Source organism: Triplophysa dalaica, chromosome 17 (genome assembly GCF_015846415.1).
Source record: "Triplophysa dalaica isolate WHDGS20190420 chromosome 17, ASM1584641v1, whole genome shotgun sequence".
NCBI lineage: Eukaryota > Metazoa > Chordata > Actinopteri > Cypriniformes > Nemacheilidae > Triplophysa > Triplophysa dalaica.
Window position 1 is genome coordinate 5,362,023 of NC_079558.1, and position 25,816 is coordinate 5,387,838.

The window sequence follows — 25,816 nt, forward strand, 5'->3', positions numbered from 1 at the left end:
GTATTTTGGAGTGAACTTTTTCTTTAATATGACAAATGATGTTGATATCATAAAGTGATTTTACCACGAGTTGTTCTTAAGCACAACGTTTAGATTCAAGTGCCTAAAACCCTCACAAAAAAGCACAGCCTTTAATGGCTTATTGCTTAATCCATAGGCATATGCAGGGAAAACAAAGAGAGTGTTGAATATCTGCACTGGATTGGCTGAGCGTATGCTGAAAGTCACTAAAATACCGAACTTTAAACATTAAGATGATGAGAGATGAAGAGCGCGTCTTGCCGAATGCAGGTTATTTTAGACACCTTGGCGTGTTCAGAGGCCGCTTGAAAAGCCAACATTTCAGGGGTATAATTAGAATCCAGACCTGCCATGCTTGGAGTGTCAAAATACCTTAACCTGAAGAATTTGATGCATGCAACCCTTTCAGACACGAGGACTCTGCTTGGAAGCAATGCTTGCCGGTTTCTTAGCTCTGAGATGGTGCTCAGGGGGGTGCAGCAGATAAAATAATCTGTCATTAATTAAAATACAGTATGAACCGTAAAAAGGCCCAAAGCTTCTTGGGATTCGTCTGCCCTTCCTCAGGGTAAGAGTTGTAAATCTGAGTGTATTTTGCACGGTCTATGAAGGAGAACCTGCAGATGGATAAAGAGATGTTTTTTTCTTTCAGAGGTTTTGTTTACTTCTCCCCAAGCCCTCGGACCTGCCCACTCGTCCTCATCGCTCAGATGTAATAATGTTTTTTAAGTGTTTTTAAAAGAAACGTCGGTACCTCAGGCAAAGGGGGCTTAACACGGGCTAATGTTCAGAACAGCTCAGCAGCCAGTAAATGCAATAAGGAGAGATATTAGCCATATTATTACAGTTATTTCTCTTGTTCGTTTTCTCTTTTTATTTCTCCTTTTTCCATATGGCCGTTTATCAATCCCGCTAATGGGATTGTTGTTCCTGATCATTGCCATGGTAACAGATCTTTCCTGTTTATTGGATGCACAAATAATATAGAACCGTGTCCAAATGCAGCAGTAATATAACCTACTTCTAATTTAATTTTCACAGCGCCTCCAATATCAACCGGTTTGCTCGATAGGGAATTGTTTTCCATCACCTTTATTGCCTTTATTAAGAGAGAATGGAGGCAATTTGAAAGCTCGGTTCCTGGTAATATAAGGTGACTGTATTCATAATGTGTACATTGATGTACTGTTATTTCTGTTAATTAAAAGTTACACTTGAAGGCATGCTATTGTTTGACACATTTTGTGCAGAAGAAAAACTCAGAGCCAAGAGGTGTTGGGATTTATAAACACAATGCGTTTCACGCTAAGAGCGGTCTGACAGGGGGATTGTCGGACGCACTTCGCCGAAGACAAACGATAAAGACATAGATATATAATGCCGGGGTTGGATCTTGGAAGGCCTGAAAGGGGTATTAAGGGATGTGACCTGACAAAATGAATCATATTAATAATGACGTTATCCTCTCGTAAAACTTATTTCGTCAACCTCTCTCTCTGCTGGTGAACCGCTCACAATTATAATGTCAGGGAGCTGTCAGATGTGAGCAGAGAGTGTTAATCCAGTCTCCTCTCTCACTGTGTGGCCTAAGGGAGGTGCTCACACCCTCTCGAATTCCCAGAAAGTGTATATCATCTCATGGAAGAGTATTTATGCCAGTGGGTGGAGAAAGAAAGACCTGTGCAGAATTCTGAACGTGTACTGATATGAGTAACAGCAATATTATAAAAGTAATACTAATTAGGGCACGCATAATTACACTAATCTACTATCATGAATACAAACATCCCACACAAGCAACCTTGACATAACACTCACAGTTTTCAAAATGGCAGCTGTGGGTTTTCCTTTTACTCCTTTTTGAGTTTATACTCCACATTAAGTAGAATTGTGTGTGACATTAATACCATTGTTGTTTGATTTATTCTTTGTTTTTAGATTTGAGTCTTTTCCTATTGAAGCACGTTGCTTGGATAGAAAACATATTTTTGTCAGGGTACAGCGCATATTTAATTTGACAATAAAAATAGCTGTGGAATAGATACACTGCTCAATAAGTTATGCTGTCTTAACATCCTATGTCACATTTAATTTTCATAAGCGATGCTTTGCACAGCGTTTTCCCCTCCAGAATTTTTCTTTTTAGTGGCATTACAGGGCAATACACAGACTGTACGTCTAGCATTCACAGCCTTGTTTTCATTAGCGTTAAATTAAATATGCCGTCTGCCCTGACTGGGTTACATAGCCGCCCAGAGCTGTTGCCAAGATGGCCGCCAAGTGAAATGATTTTCCTTAAAGGGACTTCACTGAAACATTGCGTAATGCGAAGTGACAACGAAGTTTGTGGGGTATGGCGTAAAATGTGGATTTGTCTAGATAATGGAACACATCACACGTAACAAATTCTGTTGGCTGGCGAACAGCATGTCAGGTGGCAGAAACTCTGGAGGCTAAATCCAAACGCAGACAGCACGCCTGCTGTCCTGTCCTCCCCGTTTGGCTGCTCAGCTGCTATAAGGAACCAACATCTGTGGACGTTTCATTCTGGGTGTTTAAGTGGATTACTTGCATAGTGGACCGGCAGTTCAGGGCTGTCTAATTGAAGCACACATGTTTAAGCACAGACACATGTCTCTGCCTATTTGGATAAAGGGGCTTTGGCGTATCAAAAATTATGCATCGTGGATTTAAGCACTGGTCTAATGATTTGGTTTCGCTCAGAGGGGCGAATTCGCTAAACTGTAAACCACTTTTGTACAAGGCATTTTGGCATTAGTCTTATTAACCACCAGGAATTAGTTTAACCAGGAGTAAAATACACAGAAATTGCGCTGTATTTTAATTCTTCTAATTAAGCGATGTCATTAGTTTAAGCACAGAAAATAGAGGTAATTACAGATTGCACCTTATTCACAAAATTCTCACTTTTCGCTGTTTGTCTGTCGCAGTTAAAGGTATAGTTAACCCCAAAATAAAAATTCTGTCATCATTTCCTCATCCTTTTGTAGAACACAAAAGAAGATATTTTGAAGAATGTCTGTAACTGAACAGGCCGACACCTATTTACCTCTATTGTATGGACACAAAACCAATGCAAAGTCAATGGGTGGAAGTTACCAACATTCTTCAAGTCATACAGGTTTAAAATTTAAAAAGTATGAGATATTTTGGGTTATTTTAAACTATGACATTAACGTTGCTCTATAACTGTGGCGGCGAGCAGCGGCGCGTCTTGGCAGTTGAGTGCGTCAAGGAGAGTTGAAATCAGGTCAACTTTATGGTTATGAGCTATGACGCGGTTCAGCGGCAACCAATCGGAACATAGAAGTCCACTGCTTCAGGAAATTTCAAAGTTCAAAAACGCAGCCCTGTAAACTTTGGTTCTGACCACATTAGTTCCCGAGCAAAATGGAGGAGAGGTTGATTATTGCTGTGTCGGGTTTCCCAATCATATACGACGTGTGCCTGTTTCCGGACATAAATAAAAAAAATGATGCTTGGACCAAGGTGTCTGAGATTGTTTGTGTTCCAGGTGAGTTGCTGATGCTGTGCATTAACGTTATACATTTTCTGTAAATATGCAGTAATTTCATGCTAACTTTAGCACCAGATCATGCAAAACTGTGTTACTGCTGCAGAATATTATTATATCGTTTGCAAACGTGTAACTACAATAAAGTTCTTTCCACTGATCAATTTCTTGTGGTCAGTCACAAGATCAACAAGCTTGTTTGCTTTGCGGCCCCTTCAAATACAAGCTAAGATTTCGATCTACCTCAGAGCGTCAGCTCGCCCAAGACTCTTTATACAGCGTTGTTGGCACGGTTGAGAGAGCGATTTTTTGCGGTCTGAACGCGGAGTAAGTACTAATAGAAAGGAAGTTGTAATCACTACTTCGTTTTGCAAAGAAATTGATTTACTTATTGATGATGGCAGTTGTTATTGATCAAATAATGACATCGTATTGGATTTTTATTGTCAAGTCTAACCTCAGTTTGAGACGGTTTTACGATAACTGATGAAAATCATTTTAGGCCTTTTCTTCTGCAGAAATATCTGAGAGCAAAACTCTCCCTTTGATTTCTGATTAATGTCATTGCTGTCCAGGGAAAACAATTTCGATTGAGATTTCCAAAGCCTGTTGAGTCTTTCACACCCTTCCATTGCATTTCCAACTGACCCTTAAGATTGTGAATTGAATCATGCAAATCACATTTAACACGGCTTTAGATTTTGTGGCCATGTTTGTGCTGTTACCTGATTTGCATAATTCCTAGTGAACCGGCTACACAAACAGATATCCATTTACATTAATGCATCTGGCGGATGCTTTTATCCAAAGCAGCTTCATTTGGAGCATGCATTTTAACATTCCATGCATTCCCTAGGAATCTCACCTATGACCCTGTGCCATACTTTACTAGTTAAGATACAAAACAATATCCGTGGACGCAATTATTTCCTAAGCAAATTCTTCCCAAAATGCCAGACTCAGCAGCTCTAAGATGCTTAGACAAATATAGAGAGACTGATAAAGAGAGAGAGAGAGACAGCACTATTAAGACAGACAGAGAAGAGGTTTGTGAAATGCCACTCACATAAAGAAGCCTCATCTTATTGTGCTTCACTGTTAAGGTTAAAGCATACTTTAAATATCTCTTCCTTTTATTGGCATTTTTATTTATTTGTTGTCTGTTTTACTGTTGCCGTAGTTGTTCTCGTATAGTGGCCATCACGGCAGATGGAGTGCTCTCTGAATTGAATTTGATTTGAATGGAGAGGATTGAGGAAACGACTGATAGGAAGAGACATCGGGGGAGCAAGGAGAGCAGGCTTTTCTCCCCCGAGTGAGATGTCAGAGAGGAAGCTTGATGTAATTAATCATACTAAGTGCACTAACAATGAGAGTTAAGACAAATAAACATTTAGTAATCACATCAGATGGGCATTGTCGAACGGGTCTTTAAGAGCCCTAGGTGAGGGAGGTCAGCTTTTATACTGAGATCTCTGCCCAGCAACCTCTCAAGATCAATCAAGGACACTTCTATCACCTCTACTAGTATTTTACAGTGTGTAATAAAGGAGAATTCAGTGTAGTGCTTTATCCGCGGGTGGACCGTAAAGCAGACACTGTCTGGTGAAGTCGGATTCTCTGTGCAGAAATGGTTGAACTGGGAGTTTTAGCCCTGGATATCATAATATTATATGTACCAGGTAGAACTCAGTAGACAAATGCTATATAGCATTTTATTTTATTATAGTGTTTTATTGTTTTAATTAAATTAGGTACAAGCTTTTTGAGAGATGTATGACGGTTGTACTGGATGGCATGCTGGATAAAGGACCTTTCTGTTTCAGTCAGTTTGTCTTGCGGCTGGGAGTAGTAAAATACATTTTGTTTTAGTACTTTGTCAACATGTGTGACTGAAGCTTTTGTATATATTCTCATGTTTGTCTACTACAAATAAAAGTACTTTAGAAATGTACTACCATTTGTCAAGGGTATAGTGTCAAAAACAAACAATTAGTGTCAGGTACAAAGCCTGCTGTCGTTACAACCTACATAAAATTTTAATTTTGTTACCTGAACATTGTTTTTTGTTCCATAAATCTTTAATATTCTGCAAAGCTTCTTCTGTCTGGAGGGTGGTGGACATGTCGGATAGTGATGTCACCCCTATAGACAAATGCTGGTGGTGCGAAGCTTTACGCTCTGCCTTGCTTAATTAAATTAAAAAATGATTAAAGAATTAAAACATATCTGTACCTGTAGGTTAGATTTGCGTAAAGGTTGTGCAAAGGTTGAGAAACATACTTACTGAATAAAATGTCTCTTTAATGCACAACAAGTTGTTTCGAATACAATTTCTGCCAAGTGCATAAAATGTACAATATTTTTATGAATGAACTATAATGTATAGACCACTTCGCAAGATGTAAACTCTGGTCCATAGTCACTTCCGGTTTTATTTGTATTGTTTTAAATCTAGAGTATATTATAAAACCATAAATATTTTAGTTTAACATTTTGAATTATTGTATATTATTGAATTATAAATTACTCACCCTCCTTTTCTGTGACGTCATTGACAACCATACTAGGAAAAATTATTGTATAATTTTTTGTTCTGTTGAACACAATATGAGATATTTTGAAATATTTGGTAAAGCAACACTTCTGGGGCACCTTTGACTACAACTTTTTTTTCTACGATGTTAGTCTATGTTGTCCCAGAGATGTTAGTTGCTAACATTTTTCCAAATATCTTCCTTCGTGTTCAACAGAACACAGCAATTTATACAGGTTTGGAACAACTTGAGAGAGTAATGCATGACAGAATTTGTATTTTTGGATCCCTTTGAAAAAACTAAAACAATAAATTCTTCTGGACCAGTGTTGAACCAGTATTGTGTGTACATCATCCAAAGTGGTCTATAATGTCATCGTAGGAAAACTTTATAGAAACATGAAACTTAGTGGATAAAAAGAGATTCATTCTAAAGCGAAACCATAAAATGATGGTAAAACTACACAACATGGTAAAACTGTCACCGTATGAAAGAAATAAACTACATGTTACTGTTATTCTGAATTATATTCAAGGTTTAATAAGACTAGCTCATTAATTCAATTCATTAATTGTTTGGGCACTTGTTTTATGCCTCAATGCATGTTTGCTTGTGACTCAAAAGCTTGACTGATGTGTGTTGACATAATCATTGTTAACTCTAATTAATGCAATTCACTGAGTCAGTGGTATTGTCTCATCATCTCACTGACTTTTGTAATTGGTGAGAAACGCAAATGAAGCAACATGACGTGAACTTTGAGATGTTCACATGAACGCACATACTCAATCAGCTGCCAGAATCATCTCTTGTATACAAAGTCACAGAAACAAATATCCAAAATTCGGTATAATTCCTCAATTCATCTAATTGTTGTACTAATCACACATTCGTAATAAAGCCTGAGATTGTTTGTGTGTGAGAGAGGTAGGGAAGAGAGGAAGATGCAAAGTACTTTTTGACAAGGCGTCCCTTTCAAGTTTGAAGGTTTGATGTGCTAATTACATGCAAATATATGCAAACGAGCCTGCTTGGTTCCCAAACCCTGGCAGAATGTGTGAGGCAGAATTGCAGTCTGAGGAGCAGTGCTTGGCTATAAATAATCAAACTAAAGAGGAAGTTGTGATTTCACATTAGCTTATTTGAACAAATGCTTGCATTTTTAGGTACAAGGGCAAACAAGAGCGCTTCCTCTGTGATTGTCAATGCATTGCCTGTTGCGTTTCCTCTTACCTCCGCCCGCCTTCCGTGCCGCGGTAGATGACGCAGATAAGCCACCAACATGGGGTGAAGATTATCAATGTCACATGTGTTATGATATGATCTCACGTCACGTAATTTGTCAGTGGTGTGTTTTTCTTCCTTTGTTGAGGAAAGTGAGAGAGGACGCCCATGAATAAGAGACTCGCCGTGTGTCTAAGAGACCAGATTTGGCTTGTTTCTCATTTCCTCCTGCAAATCAATATGGAAGGGAGACGAGATAAGAGGCAATCTTATTTGGGCTGAATTATCACTTGTGATTGTTATATCGGCGCAGCTTTTTCAGAATGCACAAGTACAGTCTCTCTGAATTCCAGGCAGCTGGGGACGAATCGAGTTTTCAATATCAGTTAGAGGACAGAAATGTATGTATTCCTGAAACAAATGAGTCTCATCAATATTCAGCAAGCCGTGTGGGTTTTTTCAGTGTTTTTTTTTTCACTAGGAAAAACGTAAACCTGAAAGCCTTGATGCAAGTGGCCGTGGCAGCATCCGTTTCCATTTTGTAATGAACTGTTCAGTGTAATGTGTGGCTTTGGAGCAAGAAAGCTTCCAATTTTTTAGCAGCAGTGAGATTGGATGGAGACATCAGAGGTGTGATCATAGCCAAGGGGACCAAAAAAACTATTCTCGACAGTCGCCAAACCTGGAAAGAGGCATTTTATTTAGAATAAAGAGCCTGTTTAGTTTGATGTTTGCTGTACCTTAGCAGATCATTTGCCATTTGTAAACGAGGGCTTTTTGAAAAACCAGAGTTTATTCCCAAATCCTTGAATGCATGTTTGTTTATTCCTCACACAGCAGTTAGAACAGAGCTTTGAAGGCTGACAAATGCAATAGGCATGTTAAATCTTTATGTGTGGAAGACTGTGCTGAGGCGTGCGCTTGAGCTCATCATTGTTCTCGAGCTGGAGGGTTATAAAAAGTTTTCGTAATCCAAAGCATTCTCAGTTTTAACAGAGAGAAACAGCCTCCAGCGCTGCGAAACCATAATTAAACATGTTCCATTAATCTAGAACAAGAGAAGGTTATAGATAGCATGAGAAAAATGGGAATTATTTCTTTCCATAGCCATGTAGCAAAAATTCTCCAGGGGACGCAATAAATAAATCAAGATGCAGATTTTTCTTTACCTTACTTTTTCTTCCCATGTGAAATATTGAGGAAATCGTAGATTTTCCTTGGTTTAAAATCCAAGCTCTAGGGAGGGTTTTGAAAGGGGAGGGGCCAATCTCGCTTTTTGTTGACTAGGGGAAATTTGACTCATTTAATGGTTTGTCACAGTTAATATGGGGTTGTAAAAGTACCCGTATTTATGCTGGCTTTAAAGTCAATGCCTTTTGTTTTCACAGGTCATGATCCATAGTGGCCGTTAATACAGAATTATACTGAGACATTGAATCGACTTGGCGACTAAATGCAAAGATTTTGGTTATTTTATTACAACCTATTAGCAACAGTGTCTCCCATTATAGAGAGGTAAGGCCGAGATCGATCCGGGATGGGGAGTATGTCTTGAACACAAATACCTATTATTCTCCCAATAAATCTGCATGTGCCCTCGTGCTCTGTAAACATTTATTGGGAAGCGTTCCTACTTGGATATCACAGGGGTAATATTTTCACCTTCCTGTTCGGTACAGTAGATTCTTGGAAGTTTCTAGCCCACATATAAATGTCACCCTGTAAAACTCGAAAGGAGCAGGTGTGGGCTGACGCTATCGATCTAAGCTGAAGGTTTGTTGTAGACTTGATCTTGTTTTGTGGGGTGAAATCTGTCTTTTTCTTTTTGAAGAAAGTAACGACTGTCTTTTAAGAGGATGATCAATTCTGGTGCTCTCGGTAGTGTTGGGGTTGTTCATTCACAGTGTGGTGCCGACGTTCCATTTTTATCAAAAACAAGAGCGTTGAGACAGGAAAGACTTAGCGCTTGCTTAATTGTCAATTTAATGGCGGGTTAAGGTCAGAACAATATTTCAAGTAGGGATTGTTAGGGCTCATAGACAAATGTGCTCAGTGAGAGTGAGAATTATCTAAATGAATACCAATAAAGAGCCAACTCAAAAAAATTTGGCCAGACCAGTAATTCGTTTATGGTCAGTGGTTCTACACATTGGAATGGGTTTTCGTAACATTAGAATAAACTTCTCAAGCATTGTGTTCTGCAAAAGCCGTATAATTCAATATTTGGTGTAAATCAACTCCACTTTTTACAAAGAGATAAAACTCAAAACTCCCACATAACAGAAACTCTTCTAAATCACTTTAAACTTGTGAAAACCTTAATTTAACACACTTCAAGTGACTATAGAGACCTAAAATCGTACTTTTTGTGACACGAGTTTGGGTCTGACCAACAACAGATGGGAAGAGTGTTTGAAATGTTGCAACAGCCATTATTTTTGCATTTTCTGTCTGGTCGCACAAATATAATACGATTCACCTTCACAAAGGTTTTGAGAGAACTGGGGGAATCCTCTCAGGGGCATTGCCGTGGTACAGACAGGCTGTTCAACACAATCTTTTCCCACAAAAAGCAACTTTTAGTCTCGTCTCCGGTTCTATCCAGGTTTCCTCTGGGGAGTTTCTTCGCAGCTGTGAATGATGCCCATGGCGTACAAGGGGACGTGCAACGAAGGGGTTACAGGGAAGAAGAGACTGTCTCTGTGCTCTGGCACCATTGTGGGACATTCTCAGTTTCTCATGTTTAAGCAGAAGAGTAAATCCTCCTTCATCCTGGATCCATCAGATTATATAAAGTCTCATCTTTGCCTGTCACCCATGGTTACGCAATAAAGTGCTTTAGATGGCTTTGCCTCTCCATGTGTCTGTTTATGGCACTCGCTTGCTCCTCTTTCTCGTCTGTGTATCTCCCCCTGTGTCTGGCATCTGGACAGCGGGGGTAATGTGGCTTTGATGAATGATGATGTAATGCCTGATGCATGAGTATTGTCAGAGCTGGTGTGTGGGGTTATTAAATTAAAGACGCAGTAGCACTTGGAGCGCAGTGTTCATAAATAAAACCACTCAGTCGGCTCGCCGCACCTTATTTTTGATTGACGCTTCATTATTATTGCCACTGAGCAGTCGTGGCCTGAGAGGACATCTGTCATTGATCTAAACATGGGCCAGGGTTAATTATCTGAACTTAAGATGTGAATTAAGGGCGTTGGCTTCTGGAAAGCAAGGGAGGCGGTGCCTCCTCATACTCATTTGTATGAGAAAAGGATCTGCATATGTTTTTTCTGTAACAGGTGACATATAAGGCATTAAGGCTTTTCCTTTTATTTGTATTTGTGTTCCCTGGGAATGGAATTCATGACCTTGGTGTTGCTAATGCCATGCTGTCCCAGTTGAGCAACATCAATTTTTTGTAGTAAATTAAGGTTGCAAAAAAGATCTTTGAAACAAAAGATATTATTCTTTATTTCTTAAAGAAGTAAAGGAGATTTTAGCAGCATCTAGTGGTGAGTAGCTAACTACGGTGGCTCTCACAGGACAAAGATGTCGTTGCATTTTCACTTCTCTCCCAGAGTAAATAACGTTTTAACGATACACGCTCTGTCGAGCAGTTTGTCCGTTTAGGGCTACAGTTGTAACAACATTGTGAATTCCATGCAAGGGGTCCTGGGGTGTATGTATGTAGATAGAAATTGCTCATTTTAATGTAATAAAAACATAATGCTTTATGATGTGAGGTCTTTATAAACTTCTGAAGACATAGTTATGTATATTATATGGCATTTCTGTCAGTAGATTCTCCCAAAAAATTACACAATGGACCTTTAAACGAAACAACATTTTTTTAATATTGTAATATCTAATTTTGCATACTAGATAATAGACATATAGCATTGTATGCTTCAGTTTGTATAAAAATATTTAATTACATTATATTTATTATATACATATACCATCTTTATCACCAATACTTGATATGTACAAAACAAATTAAAGCAATGTTAACAAAATATAAGAAAAGATAATTTGGATGTGACTTTGTTTTAATATTTCATATTTTTAAGGAAAATATATTTAAAAAATTTGACAGTGTCAAATGCACAGTGTGCATTGTTGCAAAGCAGATTTACAGAAAATATTGTAACACAAAAACCTGATATAATTAAAGTTAAGCAGTGTTCAAAATTTTTGACACATTTTAATGAGACTTGGATGTGACTATTGAATTAAAATGTATTTACTGTATAAAGCGCTTTTCACAATGTGAATTTTGCAAAGCAGCTTTAAAAACACTATTTTAGAATCTTGCAAAAAAAAAAAATGATGCATCAAAACAGTGATGTGTAAAGTGATATAACAGACGGGAGGAGATGTGTAAGAAGGATGCACAAATGGTTTATGTATATTATAGTTATTGATTACTTGTTTATGGTCTCGCTTTTAAAATAAATCTATGTTCTATATGCCTTTAGCCCGGAAACCATTCCAGTAAACATCAATGGTGACTGGAACATGAATGTCCGTTGCGCTGTAAAAGCAGCATCAGGCAGCACTGATGTGAATGGAGACTGGAGCTGGAACGCTTTCACTGTGTGGGATCAGGTTGCCTGTTGCAAAACGATGGACGGAACTTTCCAATGGGTCCTTAAATCAATAATGTACTTAGGATTGCCTTGCTCTTCACTGTTGCAGAGCACATTCTGGGATCTCATTAAGCAAATCTTCCTCCGGCTGCCTGTCCAGCAGTCCACCAGCATTACAGCTCACAAATAATAGGCTTGGGGAAAAGTGTCAGCATTTTGTCAGTTTGTTTCTGTGTGAGTCGGTCTGCGCATACATGCGTGTTATGGTAGACATACAGAGGATGCTACTGAAGACAGCTTGGCCTAAGAAAGCAATACAAGAAACCCCCCCCAAAAATATGTCTGATGAAATGAAACGAATCAAGGGTCCATCTTCTCAAAAGATGGCATCTCTCATTCTCTTTGAGTGATGTTAAGGATGTTAAATCGCTCTCAAAAGGAACAACGGATGAGACTACGAGCATCGGGCTCTGTCTTGCAAAATTGATATGTCTCTGAGTAGCTGTTCTGTTGTTTTACTCCGTGGTGACAACGGCTCTTGCTGAAAATTAGACCTTAGTGATGCCCATGACACAAGGAAGTTCAATGGTATGCGTTTAAACATTGATGCACTCGCCAACAATATATCAGTCTGATCTAGAAATGCTGCAGTTGTAAATAATTCAGCTTGGCCATCTTGGGTGAAAGCAGATGATCGGAGGCGAAGATGGAGAGATGATTGGCATTTCTGACTCAGCTTTACTCTTGTGGGCTCTTTGCCTGTATGCTCAAGACCCAAATTACTAAGAGCCAGTAGTTTCTAATGAGAGCGAGCCTGCTAGCCGGCATGCCCATTAATTAATAACGCCTGTAGAATAGGTGCAGCTCTGGAAGCCATGTTAGTGTGCAAACAGGAAATTACCATCTGAGGGAACTGGTGGGTGTCTGGTCTTTTAGCAAATGTGACAAAGCTATTACAAACAAGACTTCATCTTGGAAAATATCACATGATGGGGTATAATTAACCAACACGGGCCACAGGAAATACCTATTATGTTCTTTTTGTTACGCAACTGGATCTTGACGAGAACAGACTGGAAGGACTCTTGCTGTTGTTTGCGAAGAGATATGTCTTCCAGCGTTGGTTTGTTGTTATAATTTAGTCTAATTTCCTAAGTAGACCCTTGTACTTTTGTTTTCATCACGATTAGTTTGTTTTTACTCTTTCAGGGCCATCCATGGTAATGCTGACCTATTTAGCTAACTCACTGTATATGCTTCCGGCCTGAATGATATTTTGGGTTAACGGAATTAGCCGTAGCATAAGTTTCACTCGCTTGCCATTACTCTAACTTAGCTTGTAAATAATAGCCCCGCTGCCTTAACAGGGTTTAATCCACTTTCACGGGTCCAGGTCGGAAACTACATAAGAATCCAAAGTTTGTGGCAATTTATCCAATCACTAGCAATCTATCAGGGCCAACGCGGTTTATTTTTTGTAAACATGAATTGCCACTCATGCCGCCACAAGATAATCGGAGGGATTTTTTCAGTCTTTCCAAGTCTTGACCATCCCTCAAGCCACGAGCTGTTATCAGTTATCGTCTTCCCAATTTAGCGTCCTTGTTTCCACTCCAACGTGCCGAATAAAGCTGTCGGCAATCACAACTGTTAATTGTCGTAATTACAGGAGTTGATGAGGTTTGCACGAGCTTTAATATAGCACACAGCCTGCGTTTATACATCTGTAGCCTTTTCAATCTCGCAAGCTAGCGACCTTCTACTTCGGCATTTGTAATTAGCGTCATGTTGCCTGGCAGCTTGTATCTGCAGAGGCAGGCACGGTTCAGGGTGAACAGGAAGCTGGAAGGCCAGGAGATGGAGTAACTGTAGACGTTTTGTCAATACCTCATATCCTGTATCGCAGTTCCGCAGTGTATCATTTGGGCAACCAGGTGGAAGGATGTGCCGGTTACACTTGTGTAAGAAAGCTCAGCTTCTCTCGACACCGTAGCTGGGTGTACAGCAGGCTTTGAGAGGACGTCTACGGTGACAGACGTTAACAAGATCAAAGCAGATTCTGCAACGAAATCATGACCCAAGAGACGTGAGTCAGTCTGTAGAAAATAAGCCTGGCTGTAGAAAATATTAAGCGGCGGCTGGACGTGCTGGAATTGCGTGACATGGAAACTGAGATGGTGATTTTCTTTTGAGGACTCGACCGTGGCCAAACTGGTGTTATTGATACTACTGATGTGAAACTGTAACATGTAGAAGTATTCCTGTGGTTTAAATGGTACAGCATCGCGGTCGCAAACCGCAATCAAGGTCAAAAAAGTTGGAACGAGTCTTGAGTTTGTTTTTTATATGTTAAAGGGGTTATATCACGAAAAATAAAGTGTTCATAACGTAAGATCTCAAAACGAGAGCTATACTGAAAGTAAACGGCAAAAGGCTCTCATTTTGAAGTTCTCATTAGACAGACGAATACATTAATACAAGGGCATTGTGTTAATGTATACAATGAAATGTTTAACTGTGCTGTCTTTTTGCTCGGTGTGATTTTTAAATCCCTTCACATTAGGGCAGGTTTCTGTTCAATACACACATCAAAATCCCATAGCTAAGCTTAAAAGTATATCTTAATGAATAAGTCATTTATATACATCAAGCCCAGATGGTACATTTAATAAAAGTAAGTCTTGGCAGAATTGAATCATCAAAGTTCAGCCAGCATGAAATTTCACTCGGCATCAGTCAGTGTGATGTGTAAACAAGGACTTTAATATGTGTGACCCATGTGAAAATCCAGCAGGATTTTGTTTATGTAACTCCAACAAATGTGGGACGTTATTATTTTAATGGACTTAACGAATAGTACTTAATAAATTAGCATCTTATGCTGCTTCTAATGGAAAGAGAGTCTGTACAAGTCTTCAAGATACCTGAAGGAGCAAAATATTTGTTTGTTTAACATTAAAAGGATGGAAAGGTCACGTAGAAACCAAATTACACTTTTAACGTGTTCAAAGAACCATGGCCGACATTTTCAGTGAACTTAAGGGAGAACATTAAAATATGAAAAAAATGATGACATGGTCCCTTTAAAGATGTACTGTATTTACATTTTACATTAACTCTGTATGTTTATTTATATATCGGACTCCATATCATTCATTTGTTAGTTTTTGCTATAAAAAAGATTGACTGCGCAAATTAAAATTTACACATTGTGTTAACCCTATTCCTATATCTTCAATACTCTCCTGCTGAAATGAATATTGATTTACTGCTGTTGGCTATGAAATAATTTTCTGTGTTCTTTGAAGAGAATTTGAGAAAGCGCATGAATGCTTTGCTTTCATTTTTACAAAGTTACTCTTGTCACGTAACGAAAATAACTGCTGTCGCAACCTACAACCCTGAAAAATGGGGTATTCTTCTTGTGAGGAACAAAGATTTATGTGTTGTTTATACAGATGCACTATACGGAGACCCAGGGCATAAATTTGTATTCTGCGGCTGTCCATCAAAGATCCTCGTCCGTTGCATGCATGGGTTGGCAATGATACGCCGGTGCTGAACGGCGGTTAAAATGCATAGGCTTATGAGTCCAACCGATTCTGTTCTATTGTGTGTCTGTTTCGGTGAGGGACCTTGTTGGTTTCGAAGTATTGATACATTTATTATTCCATTAAACCTGACTGGGGTCAGAACACCTCATTAGACCGACACTTTGAGCGCTGAGGAATTAATCTGCGGAGAAAGCCACGCCTGATTATTCCTTTCTCCACGCTCTGGAATTTTTAGTCTGCTTGCCTTAATTTCCAACAGAAACACCAACAACATGAGAATGGGAGACTTTTCCTCCACCGGTTGCCGTGTGCTAGTGTGTTTTTAATCAATCAGTTAGAGTTCCTACAGTATATGGCAATGTTGAACGTGACCTCGGCCCTGCTTTAAATGCACGCCTTTTTCGATCTGGAAATCAGTCGGAGGAATTGGGTAAGGGGTGCGTCTGTTCCACGAAAGGGCAACCTTAGAGCGCCTTTAATGAGCAGGTTTTGTGTAACTCTCGCCGGTGTTTGTGTGCACGTGTACGCCAAGCAATGCAAGCGAAGTGAACCAAAGCAATGCTCGTTCCATAGAGAGTCCTTTGCCAACTTCAATCTGTGGGCGGTGACTAATGGCATTCTTGTGTTTGTTTACCTCTGTTTACCAAGAATCTGCATCGGGGAAAACCCTCACGATGTCAGAGACTCTGAAACCGCAGTCTTCCGGTGAGAACAAGTATTAAAATGGAGAAAGAGAACTTAACCCAAAACAGAAAAATGAAGCTCATATTTAAAGCATGCACTGGAGCCTAAAATGTGATGGAATTGAAGGATTTTTTTTTTATAATCGCAAATAAAACAAACAGAGCCATTCCCTCCGGAAAACAAAACATGAGGGAGGATCCTCTCCTTTAATCACTACCCCGAATAAATGTGGGTCAGCCGTCAAAACTCTATTTACACACCAGTAAACAAAAATTAAAGGCTGGCGTATTTAAAGAAATTTATAACCCCAAAAAATTAACATTTACATAATTTACACACCCCGTTGCCTTTTTTCAGTGGAACACACACTATTGGCTCCGTTTGAACATGAGCATCCTGCTCGAACTCTAGAGGATGGATTTTTGGTTCAGTCCCCTACTGTAAAGATCAAGTAAATAAATTCATTATATTTATAAATGCCCCACTGAATACATAGTTAATTGCAAATGTATTTTTTGTGAGACTAGAAAACACAGCTGGCAAGGCTGTACTTGTGGCGAAAATCCTGTAGATGTGATCTTACTATAAGTATATTGTGCTCCGTCCTCTGTAATGACCTATTTTTAAAAAATCTGATAAGGATTTAGGATCATACGGTAATAAACGAAACAGGTGGGAGCCATTTGGATGTCAGACATTTCCTGCTGCTCTCTAAAGGCAAAACCAAGCTGTTCTGTTGGGATTTCAAACAATCCAAGCCTCTGAAATGAAAAGAAGGCAAGAGGGATTTCCTTTATCTTTACACCTTGTTGTGTTCAGATTATCTTCACCTCTTGATGTGGAAATTGGTTCGTGTAGAAGAAGGTCACCTATCTATAACTTTATATTCCGCCGGCACCGTCGTTTAATGCTGGCATGGTGGGCGCGAACATGACTGCAGAGGCGGGTCACGTATTCGGGCTAATCTTGATTATGTTCCATACTCATGCTATGTGTTTGTTTGCTGAGTGCAATCAGATTTGATTTTCACAGACTGCTTCTCATTTTCAGAAGGACGTCAGTGATTAAGATTCCAGCGTGTGCACTTATCAGGTTTATAAGCAAGCCGTGAAAGGAGAGACCTGATTGGAAATGCATACTTGAGCTGTATGGGATCAAACAAAGCTATTAGGTGGAACACTGTTGCCCCCCGCCTGAGAAAGAGAGATGTTATATGTATGTGACACTTAACGTATGGAGAATATTTCTATCTTTGCATTTACTATAAATTAAAGTGCAACAATATTGAAATAAAAACATGAATTGGTTTACAATGCATAAATGCATAAATGTAAATGTGAATTAGTATTTGGTACGTCCCATTTTTGCATTAATGACAGTGTGCATTTGGGGAAGCATGGAATCCCCTATCAAAACATGTTGAATGCTTGGGCAGTTGACCTTTCGTATAAAGCAGTTAACATGGTCAATACGACATTACATTTGAATAATGACCTAGAAAAAGTGGAGTAGCAGCCACTGTCACTTGTCAGCACTGCACAGAGTTAAAACAAGAGAGAAAATGGAGAGCTACATCAGAGAAGCCCATTTAAGGAGCACTGACCCAATAAATTGTTGGAATTCGATTTGGTTTAATAGAGCAATGGCACACTTTGAATTAAAAGTGCTGGCTTTTGGACATAGGGCAAATTAACATAACGCTTTCACTAGAACCTAAAAGGATGGTTTAATTATGTTTTAATGAAATGCAAAGTTGCCTGACTATCTGATTGCCAGTGGCCAGATGCTCTAATCAGATGTTTCCTCAATCTTCTCCAATTTGAGACCAGACAGTGATTTGAAGAGAGTTTAGACATGAGGGGTGGGCTAGTTTGGGACTAAATTATTGGTTCACATTTTTTTGGAAACAATTACTTCCGGTAAGGTACTGAAAAATGTTTGGTCAAATTTTCTTTGGATAATGTCAAGCCTACATAGGTAGCCAAAGCTCCAGAGCCACTTGTGGTCCTTTTGCCCCTATATCATCATCTCTGTTTAAAAATTGTTGACACAGCAACATTTGCCAACCAGGCACTCCACAATTATGCAAATGTTATCTTGGCAACACAAAACTTATGCATTGTCACGTGACCTTATATTCTTATTAACAGATGTTTAGTTGATGTCACTAAAGGACTTCCTGATTTAAAAGTCAAGGAAAATTTGTAAAAGAACTAGTGCAGTTAAATAAAAAACTAAATGTTTGTGTATAAAATTTACATAAATATTTGTTATTTTATCATTTATAGTTTTATCATATATATATATATATACACACATACATACATACGTGTGTTTGTGTGTGAGTGTACATGTGTGCGTGCGCGTGCACATAGATAATACACATTTATATGTATGTATGTATGTATGTGTATGCATTTGTAAATACATATAGAAATATACGCAACACAAGCAAGTTTTATATAAACACAAACATTTCTAATTGTGATTAATCGATTTGAAAGCACTTAAAAAACATACTGCATTATCACCACAAAGTTATATTTTAGTACTTATTTTTACGTTGGTTGAAGTCAAATTCATGTTAAAATGAAATTTTTTGCAAAACTTGTAAATCATTGTTAGAATTATTACCATTTTGAATCAAGGTAAGTTGACCGTTTTGGATTTTTTTATACAATACTACAGATTTTTCTTAGTTTTTAACAAAATCGTTTTACGTTTAGAATTGCTTTAAATTTGTTGTTAACCCTAGTTTCTTAATATTCTAGGTTATTCATTTATCTTTTTTAAATAATACTTTGATCTAATTTATCTAATAGTTTACACAGCCAAAAAGCATGGACATTTTCCCCTAATACTTTTAAGAAGTAATAAGAAACCAAACCTTATTCGTGAAAAGTGCCTCGCAGCCAATATTAATTCTCCACTTTTTTTTCCATTTTCAATATGTCCTTAAATTAAATATGTGCTCTTGCTAGTAAGCCCCTGTGTGTAGAATTTATTCTATAACCTGCAATTGTAACACAGGCCTAGAATTCTGAGAAGTTAATTAATTTGATTTTAATAAGGATTAGAATGTCAGGCTTCCCCTGCTTTGCAGTGCCTACCTGAAAACGTATTCCTTGTTATTTTGTGTGGTGCAATGGAAGTGCGGAGGAGACAAAGTGCCTCCTGTTGAGCTGGGATGAGTTTCTCTGTGATGGGGCGTTACCTCTCTGTCACATCAGACGCAGGAAAAGCGGAGGTAATGAACAGTGACAATGAGACACTGTGTCGCTCAGCCCACAAACGAGATGGTAACAAGAAAAGTGGCCATTGTTAGAAAGTGATGGGGTAACTAGATATCTACAACACTTACAGGAAACTCACTGCAAAGGGGAACAGGCAGACAGAGTGATGATGTTTTAAAATAGATAATGATAATGTGCATTATGTATGATAAAATGAGAAGAATAAACATTGTAGACTAGAGCACTTGTCTTACACCTATTTCGGTAACACTTTACAGGTTGTATTCGTTTGTAGTACAGAAAATGCCTCAAAGGTATAGTTCACCCAAAAATGAAAATTCTGTCATCATTTACTCACCCTTAGGTTGTTACAAATTTGTATAAATATCTTTGTTTTGATGAACACAGAGAAAGATATTTGGAAGAATGCTTATAACAAAACAGATCTTGCCTCCCATTGACTCCCAAAGGAGGAACAATTACTTATTGTAGAAACTATCTATGGGGGGCAAATCTGTCTGATTGTAAGCATTCTTCCAACTAAGTTACCCTGTGTTCATCAAAACAAAGAAATTTGAAACAACTCGAAGGTGAGTAAATGATGACAGAATGTTCATTTTTGGGTGAACTAACTATCAATAAGCAGTGCAGTTTTTCATGTGTTAAATTGTTAACAAATACAAAATGTAAACGTTGCACATATATTGCACAGTTATATACCAAAAGTATCAATGGGACATGTGTTATATTGTACATGTATTATATAATGCATGGACATAATTGTATTGTACATTTAAATAATATATTGTACCTTTGTAAAGGCAATTGCAAACAGAACATGTTGCTATAAACATGCTGTTTTCCCCCAACGATCATTTATTTCTTTAACGAGATGAATACCGTAGAAGGATATTTACATATTATCACAGTATCTGATTTGTATTTTCTAGAGACAGAATGCTTATTAGAGCACAATTATGAGTGTCAGCCGACATCATGACAATAGCCTCGAGCAGAAAAACATTCAAGAGTGTTAAGATAACAGTGCTGCAAGACTCAAATGTAAACACACGCAAATAGCTCTTTGGCAGGGAGACAGACGGAATCTATAGCACATTCAGGAATGAAAAATGAGACACTGAGGCATATTTATGGATGGAAAGCTCATTAGAGGAAAATTACGCTTGAAAAACTACCTCCCAAAATGCTCTTTGTTTTGCAACCTTATAGATTTATGCTTGTCCTCGGCTGACAGTGATGCATGCATATTAACTGTGCTTGTAAACACACCGATATTTTCATATTTATTCACCGATGGGTTTTCAGAATTAAAGCCAAGCGTAGGACAACTATGAATTGGTATCGATTTCATTCTGATTTCATTACTTCAAAAGCTCGTCCCTTTCTTCCCTATAAGCAGAGATGCTGTCAATATGCTCTGTGCGCACGCATAGATGACCCATGACGCACGTATGCCTTTCATGTTGTACCTGGAGAATTCTATGGTGAATTGTGGCACATAGACAGGTTATGGATTTTAGCCACTTCTAAGTTCTTAAAGCTTACATTCTCTTTTCCCAAAAGCCCGTCCTTGACACACGGCTGTGGTGCTCAGTACAGATTGGTGACAAGCCTCTGGCTTTAGTCTCTGCAGCAGCTGTGGCTCAGGAAGCTTTAAGATGGCCGCCCTTCACGTCTGGTCCGGGAGGTGGAGGAGAGAGAGAAACTGGCACATCTCTGTGAGGGAGGACCTTAATCCTTCCCCAGCAGATCTAGCAGAAGTGTCCTGAATCTGGCAAAGGCAACCTTGAGTTTAATGTGTGTCTGAATGTGTCGGTGTTTCACAAAGTGTAATAAAAGAATAGCCATATGTCTTAAAGTTACAGAACATACGACTTAGTTTAGGGTGTGCGTCTTTGTGTGTGTAGAGGTTTTGCTATAACTGTCCAAGTTTTGAAAATGCCCTTAAATATTGGAAAACAAGTAAAATGCCAAGTAATATTTTAATGGTTTCTATAAGGGTTTGGTTTAGGGGTTATAAAATACTGGTATGATATAAGACTAAATATAAATATAAATATAATATAATATAATATAAAAATTTATATTCATTATATGAATATAAAAACTAAATATATAAGATGAACTGTGTTTTATAAGTTTCACTTTATTTATTTGGGCCAAAATGGGTAATTTGGAGTTTTAAATGTCCTAAAAAAATGGTGTGATTACATTTGTGTTGGTAATGAGTTGGATTAAACAATAATGAGTCAACAGGCTTTTATGAGAGTTTAAAGGTCTGATATTTAGCGACATCTAGTGGTGAGTGCACAAATTGCAACCAACGGCTCATTCCAACCCTCCCTTTCGGAGCACTACGATGGTTGACAAAGAAAAACGATGTCGTCACGTTGTCGCTTCTTTGCCGAAGGAGATAACGTATTTACCCAACAGCAGTTTGTACGTTTAGGGCTACTACTATATAAACTACATGGCGAATTCCATGTAAGCAGACCTGCTGTGTATGTATATAGAAATCATTCTCATTCAAAGGGTAATAAAAACATAACGCTTCATTATGTAAGGTTTATGTACACCTCTTAAAACATAGTTATGTACTGGATATTGCGTTGCATTTCTGTCAATAGATCCTCCAAAAAATTACACATTGGACCTTTAAATGTAGGGCATACTAAATATCATCTTCATTTGAAAACAATTGTGTGTATGACAAGTTCTCATTAATATAACTTCTGTCTGTATATGCCTAGTGTCTTAGCAAGACGCTGTCCCTCCGAGCACAATCTCATCATCAATAATTTTAGCGCAGTCATCCTGAATGTAGTTGACAGGATTAACTCTGCACAGACAAATGTCAGAATAACAAAAGTTGCTCACAAAGGTAACATTGACTTTATTCACGCTAAACAATTTGAAAATGACAGAGAGCATCCGCTTTTTGGCAACAAGGTCACACGGAAAACACTGCAGTTGGCCGGATAAACAGAAGCATAGAAGCGCTGGGCCCGCCATGGAAATGTGAGGATTGTTTGATCAGGCAAAGATGCGAATGCTGATGGCTGCCAAAATCCAGCGCCCGAAGCTCTTGTGTTCTGTCACGCATAAGGGAACACAATGCCTCTGAACGCCAGGTTTGTTAGCAGGGCCTGGGAAATGTTTCTGATGTGATCAACAGACCTGCTTCGTCGCCACTTAAAAAGCCAAAAATTTTATTATAGTGTGTGTTAATGTGGTTGCAAATCATTTGCCTTACTTTCTCTTATCTTTGTTTGATCTTCAGACCTTCATAAGAGCGGCTAATTACTGCACCAGAATCTCAAAAGTGGGGCTTTGGCCTGTTTAATAGACTAATACAGTATATTTCCCACCCAATGGTACATTTTTAGTAGAAGCCTTGAGGAAATGCTCAAAACTCGACTCGGATAAGTGGGTATCCCCTTTGTAATCTGACATTTTCAGCCAGACGCATGGATAGTAAAGCATTTCTGCTCTTTAAATATTCCTGACTGAACCTAGATTCATCTCACCAAGCCCCAGGCCATTTTTCACTGTTCTGCATATTTTGCACATCACAAGATGTGCACTGGTGGGGAAAGTAAAAATTATCACCCCCAGACCTTTTGCTCCCTGCCATCCCGGGTTAGAGTGTGTCACTTTAGTTTAGGCCTCTCAATGATGTTGTGCCACTGCGAGCATCGCTCCTGAGAAGGATGAGGCGGCTATGTGCTTTGAAACACCAGAGGGGGGCGCTGTCACTAAATTTAGAGAAACTTTCTGAGCATTCTTCAAGGAATGTGTACCACCAGAATTTTAAGATCTAAAATGCCGATAAACGTAGCGCAGACTTTAAAATTAAAAGATGGACAGTTTGAATATTGGAGTCCTTCAGAATAGAATAGATGTATTATATTTTAAAATATATGAATAGTTGTAAAAGAATGCTAATGCAGTCTTGAGGCTTATAATGGTCTGAACCGTGTGGGGTGTGAAGTTTACAAACAAATGAAATATACCACATGGTTTGCGTCAACAGTTTCATATCATGCCGAAACGTTTTACACTATGAATTATAAGCCACCTGTAATTTTCAGCCAAAATGGCCCTGTTAGCTTGTGATACTTAGAAAAGATTGGTGTTAACATATTGTTAACATATTGGGCTTCTTTATAAAACCTGTAATTTCGTTGAAGGAATGTTAGGGATGCTTGACATGTTTGAATACATTGTTTCATCTTTGTGTGATGAGAGAAAACATTACAGCTAATGTTGTTTGAGAAAATAGTTTAAAGTTGTAAAGAGAAGTCCATCACATTGATAAGATCAGGCATTTGTCTATTTGATAAAGCATTTGTTAAACCAAAGATAAGAATTTCATTTAATTGCATCTTCAATTTGATAAATACAGCCTCTGGCACTGAAGAGTTCTATGAAATTCTGATGAATCTCCGATAACAATCTTCATTTTAATAAGAATGAATTAATAGAAAACTTGTTCTGTTCCCATGAGACAGAATGTGCGATCAGAGGGCAGGCAGACCTGTAATGAGTTGTCAATCAAAAGCATTGATTTTTAAGGGGCACACTTGAAACCTTTAAATCTGTAGAACGATTTTCCATGAAAACACTCTCATTACATGACTTTAAGAGAGTCATTCAAAGAGTTTTTTAGCAACCATCTAGCTAGGAACAGTGCCCATCTCCCTTATTTTACGGATGTGTTTCCGTGGTTTCGTAGAGTCCGGTGGGCATCGAGCTTACGAACATGCCAAGTTACCATGGCGAACCTTACCTCAGAAATGTAAATCCCCCCATTGTATGCGCCCTTCATCCGCACATTGATTTGGTGAGCGTCCACCTCTGTTCTTCCCTACAGGGAAATGGATAATTGAATAAAAGAGAGTGATGAATACATCAAAGCGACTTGATTAAAAAGAAGGGGATTAACCAGATTAACCGGAGTCTATATATAATATTTTATATAAAGAGCGAGAGTTAGAAATGATAGGAAAGACAATATCGCAATTTAACGGAATTACACTTATTGCCCTGACTGCAGATGGGCCATGTAAATGATATTAAGGAGGATAAGCTTTTAAACACCTCTGAGACAGACTGCCGCTCTCACGGCCTTCATTGGATTATCTCGCCATATCTGATGAGAAATGAGATATTCATGCTTTCATTGTAAAGAGACATGCAGCCATGCCAAAAGTGACGGCTCGCCTTGCAGCGCGTTGGATCAAATCTGTGAACATATGGCCACTTCACGTGACAATTTACCTGAGAAAATGTATCAGGGCTGACCGGAGTGTGACCGCTTCTGGATTTCTCCCCACTGAAATCTGTACAAGAGCTCTCTATCTGTCTGACAGCAACGGTTTGGTGTTTGCATTAGAAACGACAACAGAGCCCTTCTTTATTTACTGAACTGTGATCGCCCTTTTATCAGAGCCGCTCGGAGCGCACCTGCATCCGTGTCAGAGCAGCGAAACTCACTCACATGTGACGATGGCCTTCAATGTCTCTGACTCGTCCCTTTCTCTCCCTCCGTGTTCTAACACTGGCCTTCAAACGCTCGCTGTTCCTCACACCGGTTGATAGGCTCCACACAGACTGTTTTGTAACGTGACGCTGCGCTTTCTTTTATCTCAAACCGACGCTCCACTTTCACAATGGCGCCGTCGAGAGAACTCCCGGTTGAATATTTGCACATCCTCAAGTTAAAGCTTAAGGGGGACTTATCTGCTCATGCGTGATTAACATTTTAATAGGTTTATTTTCAAGTCTTGCTTTTGTGGTTTATAAAGCATGTGGAAGGTGGAAAACTCTTAGTTTGACAAGCTTGAGGAAAACGTATGGCTTTTTTTATCTTTCTCTGTTTTTCGTGTGAGTGTACGTGGATCATCCGTGTATGTGGGTCGAAACAGAAGGGGGTTTATGTAGTTGTGCATTTGATTTAAGACAGTTTTTTTTTTTACCAAATACATCAATATGCATTCATTAATTTACTAGATATCAAGCTTACTTAATAAATTGAATTTATGTTGGCATATTTTATGGTTATACACTTTTGGTATTTAAAGTAGAAAGTGGCTCTCAGAATGTTCATTGTAAGCCCCCCTTTGTGTAGGGTCTATTCATGGGGGCTTCAACTACTTTTCTTTGAGGGCCAGATTCCAAACGTATAAATAGGATGCGGGCCAGTATCCATATCATCATTTCTTGTTATTTTTTATTTCCGTTATTTTTTGCATTTTGTTCCTTTTATACTGGTTTTGTTGCTTCTACTTACAGGTCATATATTAAAGCATGCAAACAAATATTGCATTCAGTATATACCTATCTATGATATTTAATTAAAAGGGATATTGTCTTTTCAATTGTATTTTATATTCCCTAATATTCTGAATGAAATTGCTGTTAATGT

The 25,816-nt window shown here is 38.5% G+C and overlaps 1 protein-coding gene across 2 annotated transcripts in view; it reads left to right on the plus strand.

The window, feature by feature from the left end:
* nrg3b (neuregulin 3b) overlaps window positions 1-25,816 on the plus strand; it is a 124,094-nt gene that overhangs the window by 75,922 nt on the left and 22,356 nt on the right. The gene's annotated exons all lie outside the window — the stretch shown is intronic.